The following is a 25,763-nucleotide window of genomic DNA, read 5'->3' as shown; positions in this document are numbered from 1 at the left end:
CAGGCAAACATTTTTGTAAAGTAAGGAGTTGAAGGATTTTTTTGGGACCTAGTCGAAAATGCTTCCCCAAAATTAGGCATAGTTAGGCTCAGCCCTACCAGGTGCCTCCATGTGATGCCCTTGCTCTCATTTTGAAAAGATACCTATTGTCTGCAAAAAAAAAGTTAGAATCTGTACTGTACTGTACTCAGTGCTATTTTTCCCACCATGAACACCTCCCTTGTTCTCTTATAATGGCAATGGCGCCCACCTGAGAGGTGCCGGAACTGAGTTCCAGCAAGTTCCGGCTGAAAAAAATCCCTGACTATACTACACTGAAATGTTTAAATGTTCCTTTTATTGTCCTTGAATATTCCCACCGCACTTGCCATCTTTTCTTGCCACACCAGTGTGGTATGCCACACCCTTTGAGTACCACTGGCTTACACACTTTCAAGCAATTTTTTCAGCCATTGACTGTGGAAGCCAGTTGTGGATGCACACATCCTTCCACAGTGGGGACATAGGTTTCCGGGCAGGAGTTGATTACGGTGAGGGTTTGCCAAGTGTGCCATCCTCTTAGCATGTTTCTCCCTTTCGTCCTGAGTTTGAGCATCTTCAAAGCCCATGACACCTTTGGTAAAGGCTGTTCTCCAATTGGAGCACTCGCAAGCCAGTGTTTCCCAGTTGTTGGCGTTTATACTACATTTTTAAAGATTTGCCTTGAGAGAGTCTTTTGTTGACCACCAGCATTATGCTTTCCATTTCTAAGTTCGGAATAGAGTAGTTGTTTTGGAAGATGATAATCAGGCATCCGCACAACGTGACCAGTCCAACGAAGTTGATGTTGAAGAATCATTGCTTCGACACTGGTGATATTTGCTTCTTCCAATACACTAGCTTTAGTTTGCCTGTCTTCCCAAGTGATGTGTAAATATTTTCGGAGACACTGATGATGGAATATTTCAAGGAGTTGGAGATGGCGTTTATAAGTGGTCCACAAGCATACAGTAAGGTTGTTAGTACAATAGCTTTGTAAACAAGCATTTTGGTTTCCCTGCACACTCTGAACTTCAGTTGGGAGAAAGCTGCACTCACAGAGCACAGCTGATGCTGGATTTCGGTATCAATGTCAGACCTTGTGAAAAGATATCTGCCCAGGTAGGAGAAGTGCTCGACATTTTCCAACATTGCACCATTGAGTTGGATTTGTGGCGCTGCAGAGGATTTGTTTTTACAACCTCTACACTATATTGGAGGCATTGTGGGGGGAAATTTCTTAAAAGGGCAGCTGTCTGTGGTGGGGCTTGGCAGATGTTGATGAAAGGAGCCTCTTGATGACGCTAGTCTTGGTTGCAAATCTTCTGAAGCATCTGAAATGGTGCAATATTTTGTTCAGATTCCTGCACCCACTGAACTCTTTAAAAAATGTGCCGAATCTGATTCCAATGTACAAGCTGATTTTAAGGATTTGTTTTAAAAGAAACATTGTAAAGATCCGAAGGACTCTGTTGTCCAGGGTATTTCAACAGTTTGGTCACGTCAGCCTTCGCGACTTGAAGCAATTATGCAATGTAATCAGGCGCCGAAAACAACGCAACGTTGGGCTATTAATTTTCATACGGGAAGCCCTCTCTGCATTGTATCTGTCAGCACTCTCTGAACTGAAGTTATTTTGAATCACAATGGCACAAAAGCGAAAGTCTCTTGGGCATGTTCATAATATTTGAAAAGACTGCGAAGCGGCGAGTGCAATTATTTCCCCAGCGTTTATTTTCAAATGATTTATAAATAATTCTCTGTATTTATCATGAACACTTGAAAGGTCCCAGTTTTTGCCAGGCAGAAAGATAGAAAATGCTGTGCGGCAAGCATACCAATTCTGTAGCCTTCAGGATGAAGCACTGACACAAACGCATTCCCAAACTGAAACGTTGGCTCTCTCTCTGTGTCACATAGCTTTTATTAGGACCAACTGTTATGATGTTAAGAAAGGAGAAAGCTTTCAAGTGGGTCAGAAACTATTTATGCTGCTCATTCATTGCTGTTTGAGGCTTGCCCCCTTTAGGCCTCCTTAGGCCACAGTCAACAAAAGGGGGGTTCACACATTGTGTTCCATGACACTACATTGTGTGTATCTGCAGTTGAGCGGCACACGTAGTTATATCTGCATGGGATGTTGAAGGAGTTCACAGTCTGGGTACAGTTTACAGTTCAGTTGTACAAATCAACAACTGTACACAAACACCTCTACAGTGGTACCTCGGGTTACAAACACCCCGGGTTACAGACTCCACTAACCTGGAAGTAGTACCTTGGTTAAGAACTTTACCTCAGGATGAGAACAGAAATCACGCGCTGGTGGCCCAGTGGCAGCAGGAGGCCCCATTAGCTAAAGTGGTACTTCAGGTTAAGAACAGTTTCAGGTTAAGAACAGACCTCCAGAATGAATTAAGTTCATAACCAGAGGTACCACTGTACATGTGAAGAAAGAGTGGGCACCTGGGTTCAGTATAATGTGTGAAGAAGCCTAAAGTGGGGCAATTGGCTACCTGGGTACTTTAACTTAGCTGTCAGGGACCGTGCTGAGGAGGGCTGCATGGAGAAGGAATGGTGGGAGCCACCTCCTGCTCCTGATCTGGGCCCTGAATCTTCCCAGGAACAGGAGGACAGTATAGATTTGGAACAGTGGTTTGCAGAGGGGCATAGTTCAGAAAGCAGAAGCTGGGAAATATTGGATGGGGAACAGCTAGGAAAAGAAACACTGGAAGAGAGAGGGTTAACAGATTCACAGTCTCTGGACAGCATTCACCCCCCTTCTCCAAAGTCTCGGAGAGCTCAGAAAGTGGCAGAACAGAAAGCACAGAGGGTTTTTTTTTTAATAATAAGGCTGTTTTCCATAATATTTGATACAATTGCTCTATGCTTACTCCTGACAGATCTCTCCAGTGTCTAGCTATGATGTTTCTAGCTCCTGAGAGTAGGTGGGTTATGAGCTCTTTGTGTTATGAGTGGCTGTAGAAAATGCAACCTGAAAAAAGAGACATTGTACATACTTTTGTAAACCAAGAAATCTTAAAGAAATATATATATATTAACACAACCTCAGATTACAAGACGTAGAAGTGACATAGATTAATAGGGACAGAAGGGTGTGGGATCCTTAACTGGGAGCACCACCATTTCTAGGAGATGTGTTCTTTGTTCTCTCGCTGTGACTATTAAAGTTTCTAACTGGTAAGAAGACTCCATTTACTTTGTTCTGCTTATCTACTGCCATGGGGGAGGAAGCCGGTTGTCTGAAGCCTGACATTAGCTGGCAGCAAAGATGCAAGGGAGCCTGAGCAGTCCCCTGGTGCAACTCTGAATCTGGTTCCTTCACCCCCAATGGAGGGCTAACACCCTACCTGGATTCCATTGCTGTATTCCTCTCCCCAGTAGGAAAAATGAGAGTTCTGCTTTCCCAGCTGGGGCCACCCCATCCTAGGAGAGGGAAGCACCTGCCTCATCCATTCTCTGTTCCCAAGCCTCTGCCTCCTCTTTCCCTGTTGCTCCTCCTGTGACTCCTCCTTGCATTGCAGGAGGTTGGACTAGATGCCTCTCAGGGTCCCTTCCAACTCTACGATTCTATGCCTCAGGACTCAGGACAGCTGGCAAATCTTCATCTCTGACCTGTGTGCAGAGGAAAATATGACAGGGATGAGGAAAACTGGTATCCAAGTTGGTTGGGATCACCATAGGCACATGGCTAGGAACATAAAAAGGTAAAGGGACCCCTGACCATTAGGTCCAGTTGCGGACGACTCTGGGGTTGTGGCGCTCATCTCGCTTTACTGGCCGAGGGAGCCGGCGTACAGCTTCTAGGTCATGTGGCCAGCATGACAGAGCCGCTTCTGGCGAACCAGAGCACCGCACGGAAACGCCGTTTACTTTCCTCTGCCGGAGCGGTACCTATTTATCTACTTGCACTTTGACGTGCTTTCGAACTGCTAGGCTGGCAGGAGCTGGGACCGAGCAACGGGAACTCACTCTGTCATGGGGATTCGAACCGCCGACCTTCTGATCGGCAAGCCCTAGGCTCTGTGGTTTAACCCACAGCGCCACCCGCAAGATGGTGGCAAGATGCAATACTAAGTCAATGCATTGGTCCAGCTACCTCAGTACTGTCTTCACTGACTGGCAGCAGCTCTTCAGGTGGGTGTCTCTCTCCCTTCATGCAAAATTATGAATGACATTTTTTTGGGGGGTGGGGTGGGGCAAATCGTATTTTTCAACATTTTGTTGGGTTTTCTCTTTTGTGGGCTTTTGCTCAAGCACCTTTGTTTCCTTGTCTGTTAGTTCTGCACCTGCCACCCTAAAAGGCGGATGAAACACCCTGCTGGGGTTGACTTCCTCCCACCCCACCCCCTGCCGTGGCACCCTTTTGGCCCCAGTAAACTTCCCCACATTGGTTCCTGGGAAACAAAGGAGAGGAAATGAAAGTAAATTCGGTAAATATATTTCAGGGAGTGAAAGCAGGATCAAAAAGAAAGGGGGGCGAAGTGGATTGTGCTTGTTTTATTCATGAATCGCTGTGCAAAACAATTTAGCTTGGCTATGGTGCGGATTCTCTTGAATGCCTCTGCTCAGCGAAATCTGATGGGTTTGGTTCACCCTAAGCTTCTGTCATTTGCCTGGGGAAGAAACAGCAGCCCTTTTTCAAAGCGCCAAAGGCATGCACGCCTGCAACTACCGTGCCAAGGAATTGTACTCTTCAGCATGTGGTTCCCCTTCTAATAAGTCAAAGGCAGTGTTCCAAGTAAGTTTTGTCATGCACATTGGATCTGCAAAAAATATTAAATTGAGGTTTGAACGCCACTGAGTTCTGCTTTGGGGGGAGGGAGAGGCAGAGGTGGGTTGTTAGAGATGACCCTGTCATTTGGCAGCAGCTGGTATTATGTGTCATGAAATAATTTAATTTTCATCACCATCAACCTTTTATTGGCATCAAACAAACAAACAAACATACATACAAAACAGTAGCGAAATAATACTTTCACAGTGGGGCAAACTATATTAGAAGAGAAAAGAGACAATAATTTAATTGTTACAGGGTTGTTGTTTTTTTACTCCCAGGGAATGGTGCTTGTGAGATTTTCTGCCTCCAAATTATTATTATTATTATTATTATTATTATTATTATTATTAAATTTATATACCACTCTATACCTAGTGGTCTCAGGGTGGTTCACAAAATAAATCCAAGGTATAAAACTCCAAAATACATAATAAAAATAAAAACAACAACCCAATAGTCCCCCCTCCGACTGGCCTTGGGTACCATACGCCTTGACTTGGGTACTGGAGACACCATTTCCTGTACAGCTTGCACTGGTGACTGATTGGCATAGCACTATGCTGAATGCCAATCCCACTGTGTGTGGGTTGCGTCCAATGAAGTCGCTGAGCCAGTGAAACTTTTGGACTTTCCCCTCCCTCTCCCCCACCCCCTGCCTCTCAAAGCTGCCCCCCCAACACTCTGGGGCACATTGGGGCGGAGGGGAAGATCCAGAACATGATCAGAAGTCTCTCTACTTAACTCGGCAATGACTTGGTTTGATTCAGCCCAATGACGTCAGGAAGTTTCCAATGGGAGAATACGGCGGAGATTAATTTGAATTCATGGCAGATCAGTTGGGACTGTTATTAGCCACAGCAGCTGTGTGGAACATCCATGGGCCAAAGCAGTGTATCTCTGAATGCCTAATGGTGGGAACAAACTACAGGGAAAAGACACAACGGGTGCCCTGCTTGTGAATTTCAGTAAGCGTTTGGCTGGTCCAGTGGGGACAACAGGATGCATGCTTAAGTATTATTATGTGTTTTCATCTTGTAAACCACCCTGTGATCCTCGGTATAGAAACAACAACAACAACAACAACAACAACAACAACAACAACAACAACAACAACAACTCAGCACTTCATCATAACTTTAAAACTCATCCAGCAAGGACATTTTATGGGCTTACATGAGCTACCTGAGTGTCCCAGCTTCAGTTGTTTCCTGTTTGTGTTCAGTGTTCACACCAGGGGCACAGATGGATTTTACCCCATGCAAAAGTGTTCGCACCTCGGCTACAGATGAATTAGGAATGGCTTAAGGACTCCAATTGGTATGAAGCCATTCCCTCCAACATATCTCCGATGAAAATAGGGACGTCCCATTCCACAATGATAATTTTACTATTTATACTCCACACATCTTGCTGGGTTTCCCCAGCCACTCTGCGCAGCTTCCAACACACATAAAAACATAATAAAACATTAAATATTAAAAAACCCTTTCTTACAGGATTGCCTTCAGACGACTCGAGGGTCGGATAACTCCATACCCCCCAACAGTTCTCCAATGAAAATAGGGACACCTTAAGGAAAAGCGGGACATTCTGGGATCAAATAGAATCTGGGACGTCCCTGGAAAATAGGGACACTTGGAGGATCTGTATGAAGCTGGTTTGAGGAACAACACACCAGACAGTAGTATCTCCTAACAAGGTATAAGACACAAATGCATTTTAAGTAAGATTGTTGTGTGATCATTTTCCAGCACTGGAAATGCAATGACTGCAGTGAATCCACAGAAGTGTGAACACAGCAATTACAAGTGCTAGGTGCAGTCGGTTCTGCACTGTGCAATTTATACCCTTACGAAGAAGTGAGGATTCTTTCTCCTGGCATTTGTTGCCTTCCGGGCTGATCTTAAAATCTCTGTTGGAACCCTGCATTAAAACAGTGGGAAATTTTCACCCGATGGTGTTGCCTTCCCCACAGACAATGTCATCTCCTTGCAGCCGGCAGTGTGACTCACAACCCCAACGTCTCATTCTTCATCCTGGTTTAAGCAACTGTGCTACTTGGGATGTAATGTTATCGATTAATCCCCAAATGGCCAGTTCCTAAGCAAAGCATTCTCACACTGGGAGAATGTGACTATTTCGGAACTGCTAATTACCAAAAGAATGGATGTTTTGTTTGCTTTTGGCCTGCAAAGGAAACTTCACGCAGGAAAGCCTCCTCCACAAAGGAGAAGGAGGGACGGAGAGCAAAACATTATGATTTCTGCTTCCGTAGAAGAAACTGCCGCATGCAGAGCTCTCTCGCCTAGCTGACAATGTCGCTTGTCACCGAGTAATTAATACGGATGTGGGTGATTTCTGCCTTTGTGCAAGATAATGCCGTATGTTCTAGACATTTATCCCAAAACGCTCATAGGCAATGCTTGCGAATCGTGGTTAAGCATTGCGTTTGTATTATTTGGGCTACAACTGCTTACTTTGTTTTCCACTTGAGAGCAAAGAGAGTGCAGTGGTTGAGAGGCTGAGCTATGCGGTGGAGGCTGCTCCACGAGGGCAAATAGGGCATCGCCCCATCAACCTCAGGGATGTGGGTGGCGCTGTGGGTTAAACCACAGAGCCTAGGGCTTGCCGATCAGAAGGTCGGTGGTTCAAATCCCCGCGATGGGGTGAGCTCCTGTTGCTCAGTCCCTGCTCCTGCCCACCTAGCAGTTTGAAAGCATGTGAAGTGCAAGTAGATAAATAGGTACCACTCCGGCGGGAAGGTAAATGGCATTTCGGTGTGCTGCTCTGGTTCGCCAGAAGCAGCTTAGTCATGCTGGCCACATGACCCGGAAAAGCTTTCTACGGACAAACGTCAGCTCCCTCAGCGACTGGACCAAATGGGCAGGGGTCCCTTTACCCTTTACCTTTACCACCAACCTCAGTCTGTTCTCTGCCAGGCCCCGCCAAACTGCCTGCCTTCTTACTTACAACCTTTCCCATGGTGGCCCTCCCTGTCGCTATCCACTTCCTTAGCCTCAGTGTAGCCCTTTGTGGAACACCATAGGGGACGAAGCAAGAATTAGTTGGCTCTCCCTGTCACTGGTTTCTCCCTCTTCGTGCCCTACCAGTGCCAATGGGCTGCCTCCACCATTGCAGCATTTAATGCAAAAGTGTTTGGGTTGTATCTTACCACTGCTATCAACTCCCCAAGTGGGCTTCCTCTCTTCCTCCCTTCTTCATCCTCAGTCTGCAACACGGGGTGGGGATTAAGCATACCGACTTACCTAATAATAATAATAATAATAATAATAATAATAAATGTTATTATTTATACCCTGCCCATCTGGCTGGGTTTCCCAAGCCACTCTGTGTAGCTCCCAACAGAATATTAAAAACACAATAAAACATCAAACATTTAAAACTTCCCTAAACAGGGCTGCCTTCAGATGTCTTCTAAGTGTCAGATAGTTGCTTATTTTCTTGTCATCTGGTGGGAGGGCGTTCCACAGGGCAGGCACCACTACCGAGAAGGCCCTCTTGCCTGGTTCCCTGTAACCTCACCCTGTAACCCCCAGAAGGCCCTCGGAGTTGGACCTCAGTGTCTGGGCAGAATGATGAGGGTGGAAGCGTTCCTTCAGATATATTGGGCTGAGGTCGTTTAGGGCTTTAAAGGTCAGCACCAACACTTTGAATTGTGCCCAGAAATGTACTGGGAGTCTTTCAGGGTCTTTCTGTAGGTCTTTCAGGGCTGGTGTTATATGGTCTTGGCGGCCACACCCAGTCACCAGTCTAGCTGCCACATTCTGGATTAATTGTAATTTCTGGGTCACCTTCAAAGATAGCCCCACGTAGAGTGCATTGCGGTAGTCCAAGCGGGAGATAACTAGAGCATGCACCACTCTGGCGAGACAGTCAGAGACCTTGCAGCAGAGGTTCGTACAGTGGTACCTCGGGTTAAGAACTTAATTCATTCTGGAGGTCTGTTCTTAACCTGAAACTGTTCTTAACCTGAGGTACCACTTTAGCTAATGGGGGCTCCCGCTGCCGCCATGCCGCCAGAGCACGATTTCTGTTCTTATCATGAAGCAAAATTCTTAACCCAAGGTACTATTTCTGTAACCAGAAGCGTCTGTAACCTGAAGCGTCTGTAACCCAAGGTACCACTGTACTAAGGTTTCGTTTTCATTCATGAGGCAGCATTTCCTCGTGGGGAACTTTCTGCAGGGCAATGGGGGCATCCTTCAATATAAGTACAGGCAGTGCTTTTTTTCTAAAAAAAAATGTTTAGGGGGACTCTCATTTTGACTCAAGAAAATCACCATTTTATAGTTCAAATCGGGGAAAATAAATAAAGTGAATGGACAAAAGTACAAAGATTCGCAAAATGTTTAGGGGTATGCGTACCCCTGCGTTTCCCCCCCCCCCAGGAAAAAATCACTGAGTACAGGAGAACAACTTTCTCTGGTCAGGTTCATCATAGGTTGACTCAGAAAATGTTAGAAAAACTAACCAACAAACTGAAACCAGCATGGGAACAAACAAACAAAAATGCTTTCACTCCCCTTTATTACATACACAGCCCAACAGCAAGACAACAGGAACCCACTGACACCATATGATGAATCGATATGGCTAACATGACCAAACAACCCTTTCCCCCTCACACATGCAAAGAAAACTCACTGTGGTCAACTAAAGGCAACCAGCCTTGCCCTGGGTCCCCCAATCTCTGTCACTGCTAACGAAAAACTAATAAATGGATATAAATAGTACCTACTCATCTGACGCTGACACACAAACCTCACACATACACTATGGAGCAGAATGAAAGTTTACTATCTGTCTATAACTTTAGTGTTTATACCAGGGATAGGCAACCTAAGACCCGGGGGTCGGATGTGGCCCAATCGCCTTCTCAATCTGGCCCGCGGACAGTCCGGGAATCAGCATGTTTTTACATGAGTAGAATGTGTCATTTTATTTAAAATGCATCTCTGGATTATTTGTGGGGCATAGGAATTTGTTCATTTTCCCCTCCAAAATATAGTCTGGCCCCCCACAAGGTCTGACGGACAGTGGACTGGCCCCCTGCAGAAAACGTTTGCTGACCCCTGGTTTATACTGTCTGTAACATTAGTGTCTCACATCAAATAATACTGATCTGTAGAAAGAACTCTATGAACTGAAAGCAGATGTGCTGTATGTACTTTTGCAACCCATTAAAAGATTTAATAAAACATTTTTCTTTTAATGGGTTGCAAAAGTGACAATTAAGAGCTCTCTTCGTAAATTGTGTTGTTTAGTATACACCTAGGTTTTTTTTGTTTTGGTTTTTTAAGTGCACACCTAAAAAAGAAGAGTATGATTGACAAGCAGGTGCACCACTGACATATCTGTCAGAGATTCAGGATTGATTGACTCCCCGTTGAGGGTATTTGGTGGCAAACCTGTGTTTGCTCTCCTGGAGCCCCAAACCCCAAAGGTTTAAGCTTGTGTTACTAACGAGCCTTTAGTGGTTTGCTGCTGTTAAGTGCTGCCGACAGTCGGACATATTGTATGATTTGTGTCAAGGGTGCAAAGCAAAAATAATAATTTTGTTACAGGTAAACCAGAAATTTCCTCTTCTGAATCAATGTTTGCAACTATCCCTTCTCTTGCAGAACGATAGTGCATTGTGCCTCCGGGCAGCTTCTGGGACTGGTTTATTGGGGGGGGGGGATCTGATCTGGTTTTAGGTAGCAGAATGACTGGTATAAAATACAGTTTCTGTTTACGAGACGTGGCGTTTCTGAGGAAACACTCGGTGGGAGTAATTAAAAGAATGGATGTTTATACTGTACTCTCCTATGATGGGACTTTGGTGGTCTCTACAAAATGAGTGGAAAGTGCTGGAAACGTTATACTGCTGGGTCAATGAGTCTATTTTCTATATTTAGCACATGTTAGGCTATTGTTTTGGGACACACAAGGCCTCTGGTGGTCCAAAAGGAAGGAAAGAAGGAAAGAAGGAAAGAAATAGGCTGTGTTAGGTTTATATCACTATAAAGCTAGCCTGCTTGATTTGTATTTCATTAGCTCAGCTGTCACCATCTTGGCTACAAGATTTCCATTTTGATGGTTTTAAATTAAATGGTGAAGAAATGACATGCCAACTTGTGACCCTTTTCATATCATATCCTCATGTCATCTGGTCAATTTGTCAATCAAGTAGGCTTCCCTTTCCTTGGGACCACACATCAATTTTTTTCTGGTGGTGGTGGGATGTTCTTTAGACAGGAAAGGGTAAATGGAGTCAGAATGACTGTAATTATTTTCATGCCTAAGTCGATAAACATGTCCATTCTAGGGGACCTATCACTGGTCCAGAATATTCCGGTAATATCAGGGGAGACCCACAGCGGCAGAGGAAGCCTCTGGGGCACCTGGGGTGGCATGCCCATAGGGATGGGGCGAACTGCCCATAGGGACGGTGCACACAGCGCCCACTGTTTGCCTGCTGCCTCCCCCCCAAGCTGTAGGGTGGCTGAGGCCCCCACGGCGCCACCCATCCCTATGGGCGTCCCTATCGGTGCAGCGATGATCTGCCCGGGGGGATTTTGTCACCCCCCCTCAGGGATGACACCCGGGGTGGACCACCCCCACCACACACCCTTTCTCTGCCACTGGAGAGCCATTGTGGTGTAATGGTTAGAGTATTAGACTAGGACTAGGGAGACCTAGGGACGCGGGTGGCACTGCGGTCTAAACCACAGAGCCTAAGGCTGCTGATCAGAAGGTCAGAGGTTCGAATCCCTGCAACGGGGTGAGCTCCCATTGTTCGGTCCCAGCTCCTGCCCACCTAGCAGTTCAAAAGCACGTCAAGTGCAAGTAGATAAATAGGTACTGCTCCAATGGGAAGGTAAATGGTGTTTCTGTGTGCTGCTTTGGTTCAGCAGAAATGGCTTAGTCATGCTGGCCACATGACCCGGAAGCTGTCTGCAGACAAACGCTGGGTCCCTCGGCCAGTAAAGCGAGATGAGCGCCGCAACCCCAGAGTCATTTGCGACTGGACCTAACGGTCAGGGGTACCTTTGCCTTTACCTAGGGAGACCTAAGTTCAAACTGGTATATGGTTCTGTGCATAGTTTCACATGTGCCTGATGTTATGTTCTCTGGATAACCCTTGTCCTACTTGAAGGAAATTCAGAAGTTTTGCGTTGAGGCCTAATTCATATTGCTATGGGTTTTCTGTCAAATTGGATGGTAAATCTGGAAGGTCCTCTACTACATGGAAAGATCACAAAGGCATCATGTCTGCTACAGGTCCTTTTGATTACATTAATAAGTTATCTTCACCAGCCAGGACATGCAATAAAATGGCGACCGCTATCTTGCTACGTACCAGTGTGGAAGCTGTTTTAAGCAGCGACCATCCCAAGTTTTGACTACTTACCTTACTGCTATAGTGGCATGTATCTCAATAAGAGTTTGCAGAGAGAAGGAGAAGGTCCCTGTTTTGGGATTAAAGGTTATGTCTACATGGCAAGAATCGATAGGAAAGAGACTGTGTTATGGAACCATTTTGTAATTACCGGCAAGGCGAGGTGAAATGGAAAGCTGGACCCAATTTCTCTGTACTTAACGCGCTGATTTGTGCCAAGATGAGAATCGATAGCCTTCCGCGGGGCTTTCAGACAGAGGCAGGTCCTGCTCTGGAGAAATAATGGAGCGTTTTAAGGTCAAAGCAGGGCAGGGTTGCCAGCATCACCATAGGCCTTTGTGCACAATTGCTCAAAATGGGTGTCAAGGGCATTTTAGCCTGTGCACAGTCCTCCTGATATTTTCAGTTCTCTTTTTGATCACAACATGCAGCTTGTGAAAAGAAAAATCCAGCTTCTGGGTTTTGGATGTAGAGAAGGCTGGGTGCTCCAGTCTCATCCAATGATCCACTGGCCATATGTGGCGCCATCCAGCTCTCTTTCCTCATGCCCAATCTGCACATGGGCACCACAGAATTGTGACACAGCTGGAAAGGAAAGATAAATGTGACCCTCTTCCATTTAGTCGCCTATGCTGCTCACATTTGACTCTCTTCTCTCACCAGAATAATCTTCGGGATGCATTGAGGGTCATGGTTAAATTTGCATAAAGGCACTTCTGCATATAAACTTTTCATTAGGAATGTGCGCTAATGCGCAGCGAGGCACATTTCTCTGCAGTGTCAAAAATATGTGCTGTGTGAAATAACTTTTGGTGGGGTTGGGCCTATTGGATGTAATAAGGAACTTCGTTGTTTCTTAAAAAGAAACAGACAGGGAAAGGATATTGTAGTGGGGTGTGTGTGTCCAAGGACCCTGTTCCTGGGGTGATCTAAAAGCCAATAAAATCACTTCCAGGGGTGGCAATATATATAAAAAATAGTTTATTTCAAGATTAAGTGAGAAAGAGGCAGAGAGAGTTAACACGCTGGGATTCTGCACACCACACAAAGTCACGAAGCTCATTTTTATCTGCAAGGTTTCACTTGAACACTGCATGTTATGAATATGCATAAGCTACTTGAGGTGTGATCAGCACATGTGTACATTTCATTGATTACGGAAGCATGCTCCTACCTTCATTAAACAATGCCATGGCAATTGGGAACTTTAAGCACAGTTGCAATTTTAACTTGACCTTCTGTCCAGATCAGCTAACTGTGACCTTCCATTCTTCATTTACCACTGTATTTGAAACAAAATAAAAAATTCTTTCCAGTAGCACCTTAGAGACCAACTAAGTTTGTTCTTGGTATGAGCTTTCGTGTGCATGCACACTTCTTCAAATACAGATACTGTATTTCAGTTCCTCAAAGGATCTCCCAATCCCCAGAGCTGATCTGGGGGTGGGGGCAGGGGGAGGAGAGCCCTGCCTGGAGATGGTGGGAACTTCTGCATGCGAAGCAGATGCTCCCCCCACAACCTTCCTCCCCTCTGCAAAATAGAGTTAATGGTAATACTGGACTAAACTAGCAGGGCTGTTGTAAACATGACTGAGATAATGGATGGATGTAAGTGAAGCACTGTGATCATTTAATTAATCCTGGAAAGAAACCCTGGGGGATGCCTGGAGCATCACACTCCCTTTTGGTCTCGACGTGGTTATGCATTATGCTATGAAGGCTTCATTATCATTAAAACATCTTCTTGCGCATGGCAAGCTGCTGTGTTGGAGAGAAGGGGTCTAGTTTAGCCTTGTCTTCTCCTTGACATTCTCCCCTTGTGTAAAGATGCAGGTTTTTTTAAAAACAACACAGGGAAACATTCAGACACCAGTCCCCCCCCCTGCAACGATGCAGCTCCAGGAAAGAGACACCATGCAGCGTGCGGTTGATTTTCTCTGCATGCGTGAATCTGCCTTAAGTGCCTTACGTTGTGGTCTCCCGCCATTTATTTAGGAATCGTTCAGTGTGGAGTGGGAGTCAAAATTCCTTTGTTCCCAGGGGGAAAATGTAAAATAGCAGGCAGCAGAATAATTTCTGGCAGAGGTAGAATAATAACATTGAAAAAAGGGAGCAGGTTTCAAGACCCTCCATATTTTTGGTGGCTGAGCTGATGCTGCAGAAGGGAGGGGGATTTTCTTGACAGAACTTTAGAGCTGGAAGGGACCCAAGGGTCATCTAGTCCAACCCTCTGCAGTGCAGAAATCTCAACACATAGTTCCCCCATCCCATTTGAAACCATACCAGATCTTGCTTAGCCTTGCAAATGTCCTAGTACTTTTATTGCTGCATCACTGGAAGGACTTATTCTTAGAAACAGTGTATGATCCCTTTTAGCTCTTGGTTTGGTTTTTAAGCCTTTGTATTTTGCATTGCATCGCAGTGATAAACACACACACACACAAACAAACAAACAAACAAAGCACATAAAATAAATAAATATTCCATTTTTGCATAAAGGTTTATGGGGTGCATTGCACATTCCTTCTCTTCTAGTGGACACCTTAGTAGATGACCTGGGCTAAACTCATTTCAAAAAGGGTTAGGAGAATTAATAGTTGTATTTTGATACCAGCAATCATGATATCTTTTTTTTAAATAGATTTTTATTTGATTTTACAAATTTCTCCAATTCTTTATTGAAGTTTTGATCCTCCTGGTTTCTGATTTTCCTGGTCATTCTTGCCACCTCTGCATAATCCAATAGTTTAATCTGCCAGTCCACCAGGGTAGGGATCTTACTGTTTTTCCAACTCTGGGCAGCAGCATCCTTGCAGCTAATCTAGGTCACCGTGTGGAAATGAAGCCGTAGAGGGGTATGGGAACCTAGTCTCTGAAAGTTCCTGTTTGTTTGCAAACTGGCGGAAGGCTCCATCTTGTCTCCCATGTGATCCATCTTGGTAACTCGGTCAGTAGAGCATGAGACTCTTCATCTATCTGCGGGTTGTGGGTTCGAGGCCCATGTTGGGCAGAAGATTCCTGCATTGCAGGGGGTTGGATAATCCTTCTGGTCTCTTCCAACTCTACAATTATATGAATTGATTATCTCTGTGGTAGCCATGGGATTATGGGATTCCCAAATGATGCTCAATTGCCCCCTCCTCTGCCTCATTTAGGCACATTGTAAACACTTGATTATTTGTCTAGACAGGTCTTTTGGGACATAACTGCTGATCCTGCTGATGTTGTTTTATTCTGGTTTTTATTTGGATTTGATATTTTTTATTGTAACTGGGTTTTTTGTGATTGTAATGCTCTGCATTGTTAGCTCCAGCGCTGTTCCCCCTCCCTCCTAAAAATGTTTAGGTGTACCGGTACTCTCATTTTGACACAAGAAAACCACCATTTTCTAGTTCAACTCGGGGAAAATAAATACAGTAAATGGACAAAAGTACAAAGATTCACAAAATGTTTGGGGGTATGCATCCCCCTGCATTCCCCCAGAAAAAAAGCATTGGTTAGTTCTTCTGGGCTCCCACTGAGAGGTTGGGTGGGATAAGTCTGAGGAGGTAAAGAAACCCACACATGGCTACTGAGCAAGAGCCCAATTTCTGGCTGTGTGACATCAACAGATACCCACCTCCATGCTTTTTAAATTATTAATAGATCTGAAAAGTAGGGTATTTTTTATAAAAAAAATGTAAATTTGTCGACAGGAATTGTGGCACCTTTGGCATTGCTCCATTATCCCCTCTCCCCACAACCCCTTTAAGACTTACTTGAATGCTTAATTTAAAACAAAACCCTTTTTCGTCTCCTGTACATTTTCTGTGAAGCCTGTGGCTGATCTGTGGTAGCAGCATGCTCCTTTTAATAAGGCCTTAATTGCAAAGGCCTCTCTTCTGCTTGTGTTTAGCTTTCTTGGCGGAAACCACGTAAAGCGTTCCCGTTTTCTCTGTTGGGATTTGTGAGCAAAGCAGATTACACTGGCCGGCTGAATGGAGATCTCTTCGGGGACTGACAGAGATTCTTTCATGTGTGGGTGGGTGTGAGAGAGGGAGAGACGGTGGTATTTGCAACTGTGGAAGATTCTCCTCATAATTTTTTCCTGTGCATGCATAATGCGCATGATGCTAGGAAAACATCTCACCTCTAGAAGCGGAGCCCCATCAGGGATAAAATGGGAGATTCTACCAGTAATGATTCCAGGCCCACAGACAGACTAGAAGATTGAGAAATGGCTTGAAGCAATTTTATTCACCAGGGCCTCTAAGACCAACTTCTTGCAACAACCTTTAGGCCTTTGGAGCTGCCTCGGTCATGGTACCTCAAGGCAAATCCTCAAATTACCCATGTATTGATCCTAAGGGAATATCTCTAAATTATAAACCCTATCATTACATTGCCCTCAGCCAAAAGCCTCATTCCCCAATGCCCTTTCAAGGCATCGCATTTCCCACCCACAATTATGGACACTTTCCCTCCTCTAACCGATCTGCTTATATACCAGTCTGTGCTTTTTATTTTTATTTGACTTTAAGAAAATAGAAACATATAACAAAAACAATTTTTAAAAAAACATATAAACAGATTAGATTACTCTGAATGTCAGGACTCCTCCATTCCCTCCATGGGTCCTGATGACAATGTTTACAACTGTGTTATCAGTTCGTTATCCAAATTTTTTATCCATCGGAATTGTCCATTTTTTTTTTTTTGTTACCTTACAAGTGTGATTAAAATACTGCTAATGTTTTCATCTGCTTACAATGGTCTCCTAAATATATTATATTCCCCCCCCCCCCACATTCTTTTTTGAAGTTCTTGTCCTCTTGGTTTCTGAGCTTCCCGGTTAATTTTGCCATTTCAGCATAGTCCATCAACTTGGTTTGCCATTCTTCCTTGGTTGGAATTGTTTCTTCCTTCCATCTCTGAGCTAGCAACACCCGTGCAGCTGTTGTTGCATACATAAAAAGTCTTTTCTGGTCCCTTGGAATCTCGGCACCTATAATTCCCAGCCTGTATTTTTTAAAGCAATTTTGCTGCTCCTACTTCAATACAAGGGGGGGGGGACACAGAGCCCACACAGCTTCCTCATGCACATCACAGTGGACTGTGGCAATTGGTGGTGGAATGATGATGAGGGAGAAGAGGGAGAAGACTGTGAAGAGGAGTTGTCAGAAGCTGGGCTTAGTACAAAGGGAGAGTCTGTGTGCTGGCCCCAAGGGTTTGTCCATGAAGCGAGGTCCAAGTCCAGTCCTGGGTCTAGGGGTCCAAAGGAGGTCAGTCCGGCGGGGAGCAAGGCAGGGAGCAGGTCAAGGTCCAAGGCAGGTTCAGGCACAAGGTTGCAGGTTGAGCACACGCTTGCAACTATGTTGCTCACGCAACTTGGGCTGGGTCTGGCTGGCTTTTATCTGGCCCTATGCTTAGGGCCGCCCCGATCCTCTGGAGACTCGCCTCTCCTCCGGGCCTGGAGGCGAGCACTCCTCCTGCAGACACTTAACTCCCTTCGCCTCTCTGCCCTGAGCCTCTGTAGCTCAGGAGAGGCTGGTGGGTTACTGGACCCAGGGGATGCCTCAGCTTCCTCTGAAGAGGCTGGGAGTGGAGCACCTGCAGGCAATGGGTCCTCCCTCCCATCAGGAGCCAGAGCAGACTCTGCTGATGCCTGCACCTGGGGATCCAGCACAGGTGGGGATCCTTCAGGCTCAAGCCCTGGCCCCGGCTCAGCTGGTTCTGGAGGCGGGGAATCCTGTGCAGGCTGGGATCCCTCAGGTTCAGCATCAGAGTCTGACTCCCAGGCCATCACACCATCCCCCCTCCCAGGCCTCCCCCTCAACTGAGGGGCCGGACCAGGCTTGCTGGGGTAAGCTGCATGGAAATCACGGAGGCAGGCAGGTGCGTGGACGTTTTCCACTGGTTCCCATGAACGATCCTCAGGCCCATACCCCTTCCAGTCGATGATGTATTGGAGCTTCCCCCTGCGGTATCGTGAGTCGAGAATGCGCTCCACCTCGTACTCAGGCTCCCCCTCAACCAAAACTGGCTGCGGTCGTGGATTGTCTGGGTGGAACTCGTCGGGCGGGGCGACTGGACTAAGTAGGGACCGGTGGAATACTGGGTGAACCTTGAGTGATGGAGGTAACTGGAGGCGAAACGCCACCGGTGACACCTGCGCAGTGATGGTGAATGGGCCGGCAAACCGTGCATCCAGCTTTCGTGAGGGCCGAGAAGGATGCAGGTGACGGGTAGAGAGCCAAACCCGATCGCCAACATGGAGTTCTGGCCCCTCCTGACGATGTCGGTCAGCCTGGGCCTTGTATGCGTCCTTGGCCTGGCGCAGTTGCTCCATCAATAATTGTTGCTGGGACTGAAGCTCCTGAAGCCAGTCTGTCACTGCGGGGACCGCGGAAGCTGGCAGCACGTCCGGGAACAAACGTGGATGGTAGCCGTAGGAGGCCTGGAACGGGGTCTGCTGGGTGGAGGCGTTCACTGCATTGTTGTAGGCGAACTCCGCCAATGGCAAGTGATCGACCCAGTCATCCTGCTGGAAGCTGCAGTAACACCGGAGGTACTGCTCCAGCACCGCATTTGCCCGTTCCGTCTGGCCATCGGTCTGCGGGTGGTGGGCCGAAGATAGACAGACCTCCGTCCCAAGGGTCTGGTGCAGGGCTCGCCAGAAGTGGGATGTGAACTGGACGCCGCGGTCAGAAACCACACGCTCGGGAAGGCCATGCAGGTGGAAGATGTGCTGCATGTACAGTTGAGCCGTCTCCTTAGCTGTGGGTATGGACGGGCAGGGGGCACAGTGCACCATCTTAGTGAAATGGTCCGTGAAAACCAGGAGGCAGGTACAGTGACGAGATGGGGGCAAGTCTACCACAAAGTCCAGTGAGACCGTGTGCCAGGGACGTGGTGGGACTGGTAATGGCTGGAGCAGACCGGGGGGTCGCCCAGTAGGACCCTTGGCCCGCCGGCAGACATCGCAACCAGCAACATAGCGTGCCACATCAGCCTTCAGGCGGGGCCACCAGAACTCCCGGCTTACCAGATGAATGGTCCGGTACCGCCCAAAGTGCCCTGCTGCTGGGGCATCGTGGGACATCTGGAGAACCTCAGCCCGCAATGGGCCTGGTGGGATGTATAGACGACCCTGGTGCAGCAGTAGCCCCTGGTGCAGGGCCAGCCCTGGATATCGAGGGCATGACCCGTCAGACAGTTCCCGGAGCCGTTCCTGAGCCCAAGCGTCGACCCGTTGCTGTTCTCGCACCCGAGCCTGCAGTGGCTTGGCCTCCTGAGTGGCCAGGAATGTGGCTGGTGGTAAGATAGTCGTCGGTACTGCCTGCTGTACAGTGTCTGCGACGTCCTCGGGTTTCCGGGACAGGGCATCCGCTTTCCGGTTTTGGGAGCTAGGGATGTAGCGGATCCGGAACTGGAACCGGGAGAAAAACAGCGCCCACCGGATCTGCCTTTGGTTCAACTTGCGGGTGGTCTGGAGGTACTCCAGATTCCGGTGGTCCGTTCTCACTTCCACCGGGTGTCGTGCCCCCTCAAGATGATGGCGCCAGACCTCAAAGGCCACCTTGATGGCCAGTAGTTCCCGCTCCCACACGGTATAGTTACGCTCCGCCGGAAGGAGCTGCCGGGAGTAGTAGGCGCAGGGTAACAGCGGCGCATCGGGTCCGTGTTGCTGAGACAGGATGGCACCGAGAGCCGTACTGGAGGCATCAGTCTCCACCACGAAGGGACGAGAGGGATCAGGATGCTGTAAAATCGGCGCCCTCTGGAAACAGGCTTTCAACCCCTGAAATGCCACTTCAGCCTCCTCATCCCAGGAGAAGGGTGTCTTGGGGCGCAGCAGTCGGGTTAATGGGGTGGTGCGATGAGCATAATCTGCAATGAAGGTCCGGTAATAGTTGGCGAACCCTAGGAACCGCTGTAAGTCCTTGCGGTTCCGGGGCGCTGCCCACTCCCGAACCGCAGCCACCTTCCCAGGGTCCATCTGCACCCCGTCAGGGGAGAGTCGGTGTCCAAGGAAGTCCACTGACCGCTGGTGGAACTCGCACTTGCTGAGCTTGGCATACAGGCGGTGCTCCCGCAAGCGCTGCAACACGGACCGAACATGACTCTCGTGACGGGCTGGGTCACGGGAGTAAATCAGAATATCATCTAGGTACACCACCACGTATTTGTCTAGCAAGTCCTGGAACACGTGGTTGATGTACCGTTGAAACACGGCGGGTGCGTTGCATAATCCGAACGGCATAACCAGGTATTCAAACTGCCCATACCGGGTCCCGAATGCCGTCTTCCACTCGTCCCCGGCACGGATCCGAATCAAGTTGTAGGCCCCTCGGAGGTCCAGTTTGGTGAACATCTGCGCCCCCTGCACCCGCTCCAGCAATTCTGCAATAAGGGGCAAGGGGTACCGGTCTGGGATGGTGATCTTATTCAGGGCCCGGTAGTCATGGCAGAGGCGAAGCTCCCCACACTTCTTCTTAACGAAGAGTACAGGAGCGGCAGTGGGTGAGGTAGAGGGCCTAATGAACCCGCGTTCCAGGTTCTTGCGAAGGAAGTCCTGCAAGGCTTCACGCTCTGGCTCCGAAAGAGAATATAGGCGGCTTACAGGCAGGGGCGCCCCAGGCTGGAGGTCTATGCCGCAGTCGAAGGACCGATGAGGTGGCAGCTGGTCTGCTCCCTGTTCCTCGAACACGTCTAAATAGTCCTGGTACACGGCAGGGAGCGTTGACACAGCCTGCCCCATGGGAGCAGCTGCTACTAACTCGGACTGAGCATGGGAACCCGGGTCTGGGAAGCGTACAGTCCGATTGACCCAGTCGATCTGAACATTGTGCGACTCCAGCCAGTCCATCCCAAGCACCAGGGGAAACCGGGGTATGGTGGCAATGTCCAGGGTTCGCACCTCCCGGTGCTGCTGGTAGCACAGGACCAAGGGCTGGGTCTCCCGAGTAACCGCGCCCGAGCGTAGGAGCCGTCCGTCAATTGCCTCCACCTGTACTGGTTCCGGCTTGTTCTGAAGCGGCACCTGATGCTGAGTGGCGAAGGCAGAGTCCATATAGGAGCGGGTTGCCCCCGAATCCACCAGAGCGTGGGTGAGAATCCAGGGCCCACCGGGGGGGTATAGACGCACCGGTATCATGAGGTGTTGCAATTCCACTGGTGAGGGCCCATCATGCGATGCTTGGGGCCCCAGGTAGCCTGGGCCATCGGCTACTGGGGTTGGCCGTTTCACCTGCGGCTGGCGTTTCTCAGGGCAGGTTCGGGCGTAGTGTCCACTCCCACCGCAGTAGAGACACAGGTTCCCCTCCCGACGCCGAGTCTTTTCCGAGGGGGAGAGGCGAGGCCGCGCTGCCCCGAGCTGCATCGGCTCCTCCAATGACTCAGCTCTGGCCACGGAACTGCAGGGTAGCACCGGCGCTGGGAGCCCGGAGTGCCGGCGGCCCCGGGCCTGGCGACGGTCCTCCAACCGATCATCTATCTGCAGACTCCGTTGGATGAGGGCATCCAGTGTGGCAGGGCGATCCAACGTGGCCAGCTGATCCAGTACCTCGTCTGAAAGTCCCTCGAGATACTGGTCCCGCAGTGCAGAGTCGTTCCAGGTCAAGTCCTGCGCCAGCAGCCGAAATTCTGTGGCGTAGGTGGCCACTGTGGACTTGCCCTGTTTCAACCGCCGAATTGCCCGATTGGCTTGACTCCCCTTCTGAGGGTTGGCAAACGTGGTTTCCAGAAGATTGCAAAACCCCGTATAGTCTGTCAGCAAGGGGGAGTCTTGCCGGAGCAGCGGCAACGCCCACTTGGCCGCCTGGTCCTTCAGCAAGCTGATCAGGAAGTGCACCTTGGTGCGGTCGTCGGGGAAATCCCGAGCTCGCCCCTGAATATACAGCTTGGCCTGGGCGAGAAACATGGGAAAGCTGGCTGGGGACCCATCAAATTTCTCTGGCAGGGCCACGGGGTACTTGCCAGGAGCTGGGGCGGCGGCCCCAGGAGCCGGTAAGGCATCCAAACGCTGCTGAAGCGCCGTAACCACATTGCTTAGCTGCTGCACGGTGTGGGTCAAGGCCTGGTTCTCCTGGGCCAATGCCACCAGCGCAGCCGCCTGGTCAGCCATGGCTATTAGTTCCTCCCGAACGCACCCCAGCGAAGGGGGAGTGCGGGTGTGGCGTGAGCAAACTGTGCTGGCCCCAAGGGTTTGTCCATGAAGCGAGGTCCAAGTCCAGTCCTGGGTCTAGGGGTCCAAAGGAGGTCAGTCCGGCGGGGAGCAAGGCAGGGAGCAGGTCAAGGTCCAAGGCAGGTTCAGGCACAAGGTTGCAGGTTGAGCACACGCTTGCAACTATGTTGCTCACGCAACTTGGGCTGGGTCTGGCTGGCTTTTATCTGGCCCTATGCTTAGGGCCGCCCCGATCCTCTGGAGACTCGCCTCTCCTCCGGGCCTGGAGGCGAGCACTCCTCCTGCAGACACTTAACTCCCTTCGCCTCTCTGCCCTGAGCCTCTGTAGCTCAGGAGAGGCTGGTGGGTTACTGGACCCAGGGGATGCCTCAGCTTCCTCTGAAGAGGCTGGGAGTGGAGCACCTGCAGGCAATGGGTCCTCCCTCCCATCAGGAGCCAGAGCAGACTCTGCTGATGCCTGCACCTGGGGATCCAGCACAGGTGGGGATCCTTCAGGCTCAAGCCCTGGCCCCGGCTCAGCTGGTTCTGGAGGCGGGGAATCCTGTGCAGGCTGGGATCCCTCAGGTTCAGCATCAGAGTCTGACTCCCAGGCCATCACAGTCTGTGGCAGAGACCAGTCCAGAATCAGAGGCAGAAGCTGCAGCAGGAGAGGAGGAGGGCAAGAGGCAGAGATGAATCTGGCTGGTGAAGAAGCCAAGGGTTCCCCCTCCTCCTGCTGCGTCCAGCTCCTTTCCCCTGGTCTCCCAGACCCAGAAGACGTATGAAAAGGGCGGAGCAAAAAGAGGCAAGGCAACCAAGTCTCAGATTGCTTAGGAAGGACCCAGGGGAGGAGGAGACTTAGACAACTGTAGGAAGGAGGGGACCTTCATGTCAGTTTGCTTTTCTTAGTGCAGAAATTATTGATCTGAAGTGTACAGATCTTTCATATTCTACTTAATTCATGAGGGTCCTGGAAGCTTCTCTGTGTGAAAGAAACTTCGTGATGTTTGGGTTATTGTTTGAGTTATTCCTTCAGAGAAGCTGAGTACAGCTGGTTTAAAGTGGTTCTGTTATCTCTTTCTGTCAAGGTCATGCTAACTATAATAGTGAGGCTATTATATCTATATCAAGTAGAATTTCAGTGACACTTCAGTCTTCACAACTGCCTCCTAGCGGCAAAATCTACCGGGATGAGTTATTGTGCTCACTAGGCCTAGCCTCCCGAGTCTTCCTTGTTTCCTTGAATGAAGAGTTAACTTCATTGATGCCATATGATTTATTGCCAACTGCCTCCTGACTCCTACTCCTGACAGCACCATGGACAGCGTCCTCTTCCTCCGTCTCAGTGTCTCCCCTTGGGGGACTCAGCAGGGAGGTGGAGGGGGACAAAACCAAAATTAGTTGGCTCCACCTGCCATTGGCTCTGGCTCTACCTGCTTTTGGGGCTCCCTGCCTCCTTTCCGGTCCCAAGCCATCACTGATATGGACAGCACTGCATTGGGGAAAGCTGGAATAGAGTATCCTGCAAAAGGGGATGGTTGATTGGCTGGAAGCCTAAACTGGAACACTTTTGTTGCACGCCCCCAATAGCCTTGGTTTTTATTATTATTATTTAAAAAATGCATCTGAGGAGGGACTTGAGGTAGAAAAGAGAATGCTTGGCAAGTAGGATAAAAGAGGCAGAGCCTGTGATTTATCAGAATATTAAGCCTCACAAAAGTGAATAGGCTGCTTCAGTTGTTGCCTAGATGGGAGTTTGATTTATAGAGAATATTCTCCCCCCCCCTTAATAGTTGCCTTATATTATTTCATGCTGATGCGATACAGGCAGCTATGGTGAGAAAGTTGCATAAGGCTGTAAACAACCTAACGGGATGTGACAGAATGTAAATGTAATCCGTCCAAATGAAGACTGGATCCTCTTTGTGAAAATGCATAAAAGAAGCTCACAGGAGCATTTTTCTTACTAGAGCTTCAGTTGAAACAACAGTTAAGTGGGAAAATTGGTTCTTCTTCCTCCAGCATTGCCAGAGCACGGCTTCATCTCAGGAGAGGAAAATGAAAACTCGGGAGAGGGATTTAGCAGAGATGCCAAAAGATATGTCACTATTACTTTGGGAGCGAATGCCCTAAACCTTTCTGCTTACCTAGACCATCCTTTGCTCTCTCAATATCTTATTTACTGCCATTTGTGCAATGGAGGACATGGCACATGGTTTCTTTTGGCGGGGAATAGAACATGATCTGCTGCGGTTGATTGCAAATTATGCACGGTGTTTGCGCTTTTGGTTTTCACAATGCTTCAGGCAGAAGGTGGGCGGCAGATCCAAAAGGAAAAGAAGACCTCACATGCAAAGGAAAAAAGCTCGCGTGGTTATTTGAACTGCAGGAACAGAGAGTGCTCTTGCCCCTGGGTCCTGCTTGTGGGTGTCCTGCAGGCATCTGAGTGGCCATTGTGAGAGAGCAGGATCCTGGATTAGATGGGTCATTCATTGGGGAAACAAAAGACAGTTTGTCAAAGTCTCTATGACACATTGGGCAATAGATATAGGACATGATATAGATTTTAATCTCTGGGGGAAACTTTGGAAGAGCGACCTGAAATTTACAGCATGTTGTTCCTTGAAGGAGAACTAGAAGAAGAAGAAGAAGAAGAAGAAGAAGAAGAGTTTGGATTTGATATCCCGCTTTATCACTACCCGAAGGAGTCTCAAAGCGGCCAACATTCTCCTTTCCCTTCCTCCCTCACAACAAACACTCTGTGAGGTGAGTGGGGCTGAGAGACTTCAAAGAAGTGTGACTAGCCCAAGGTCACCCAGCAGCTGCATGCGGAGGAGCAGAGACGCGAACCCAGTTCACCAGATTACGAGTCTACCGCTCTTAACCACTACACCATGCTGGCTCTCCTGAAAATGATTTACAGATTGTATCTAACTCCCTATAGACTTGCTAAGATGTATAAGAATGAATCAGATAAGTGCTGGAGATGCAATGAGGCTGAGGATACATTCTACCTTTTGTGGTGGACCTGTAAAAGGGTAAAAGAGTATTGGGGAATAATTTATAATGAATAATTGAAAAAAATGTTTACAAGCACTTTTCAAAGCAAAACAAAGCAAAAAACAAAAACCAGAATCCTTTCTTTTGAGGATAATTCAGATGGAAATTCCCAGGTGTAAAAAAAGGTTATTTATGTATGCCGTTACTGTGGCCCATATTTTGTTAGTCCAAAAATGGAAAACGAGTGAAGTCCCAGCTAAAGAAGAATGGCAACTTAAACTGGTGGAATATGCGCAGCTTTCGGACCTAACATATAGAATAAGAGAACAAGAAGAACGTGCGTTTAAAGAAGATTGGAAAATGTTTATTGAATATACAGTGGTACCTCTGGTTGCAAATGG

This window comes from Lacerta agilis, chromosome 16, assembly GCF_009819535.1.
Source record: "Lacerta agilis isolate rLacAgi1 chromosome 16, rLacAgi1.pri, whole genome shotgun sequence".
Classification (NCBI taxonomy): domain Eukaryota; kingdom Metazoa; phylum Chordata; class Lepidosauria; order Squamata; family Lacertidae; genus Lacerta; species Lacerta agilis.
The sequence above is the reverse complement of the archived record's forward strand: the minus strand, read 5'-3'. Positions refer to the sequence as shown.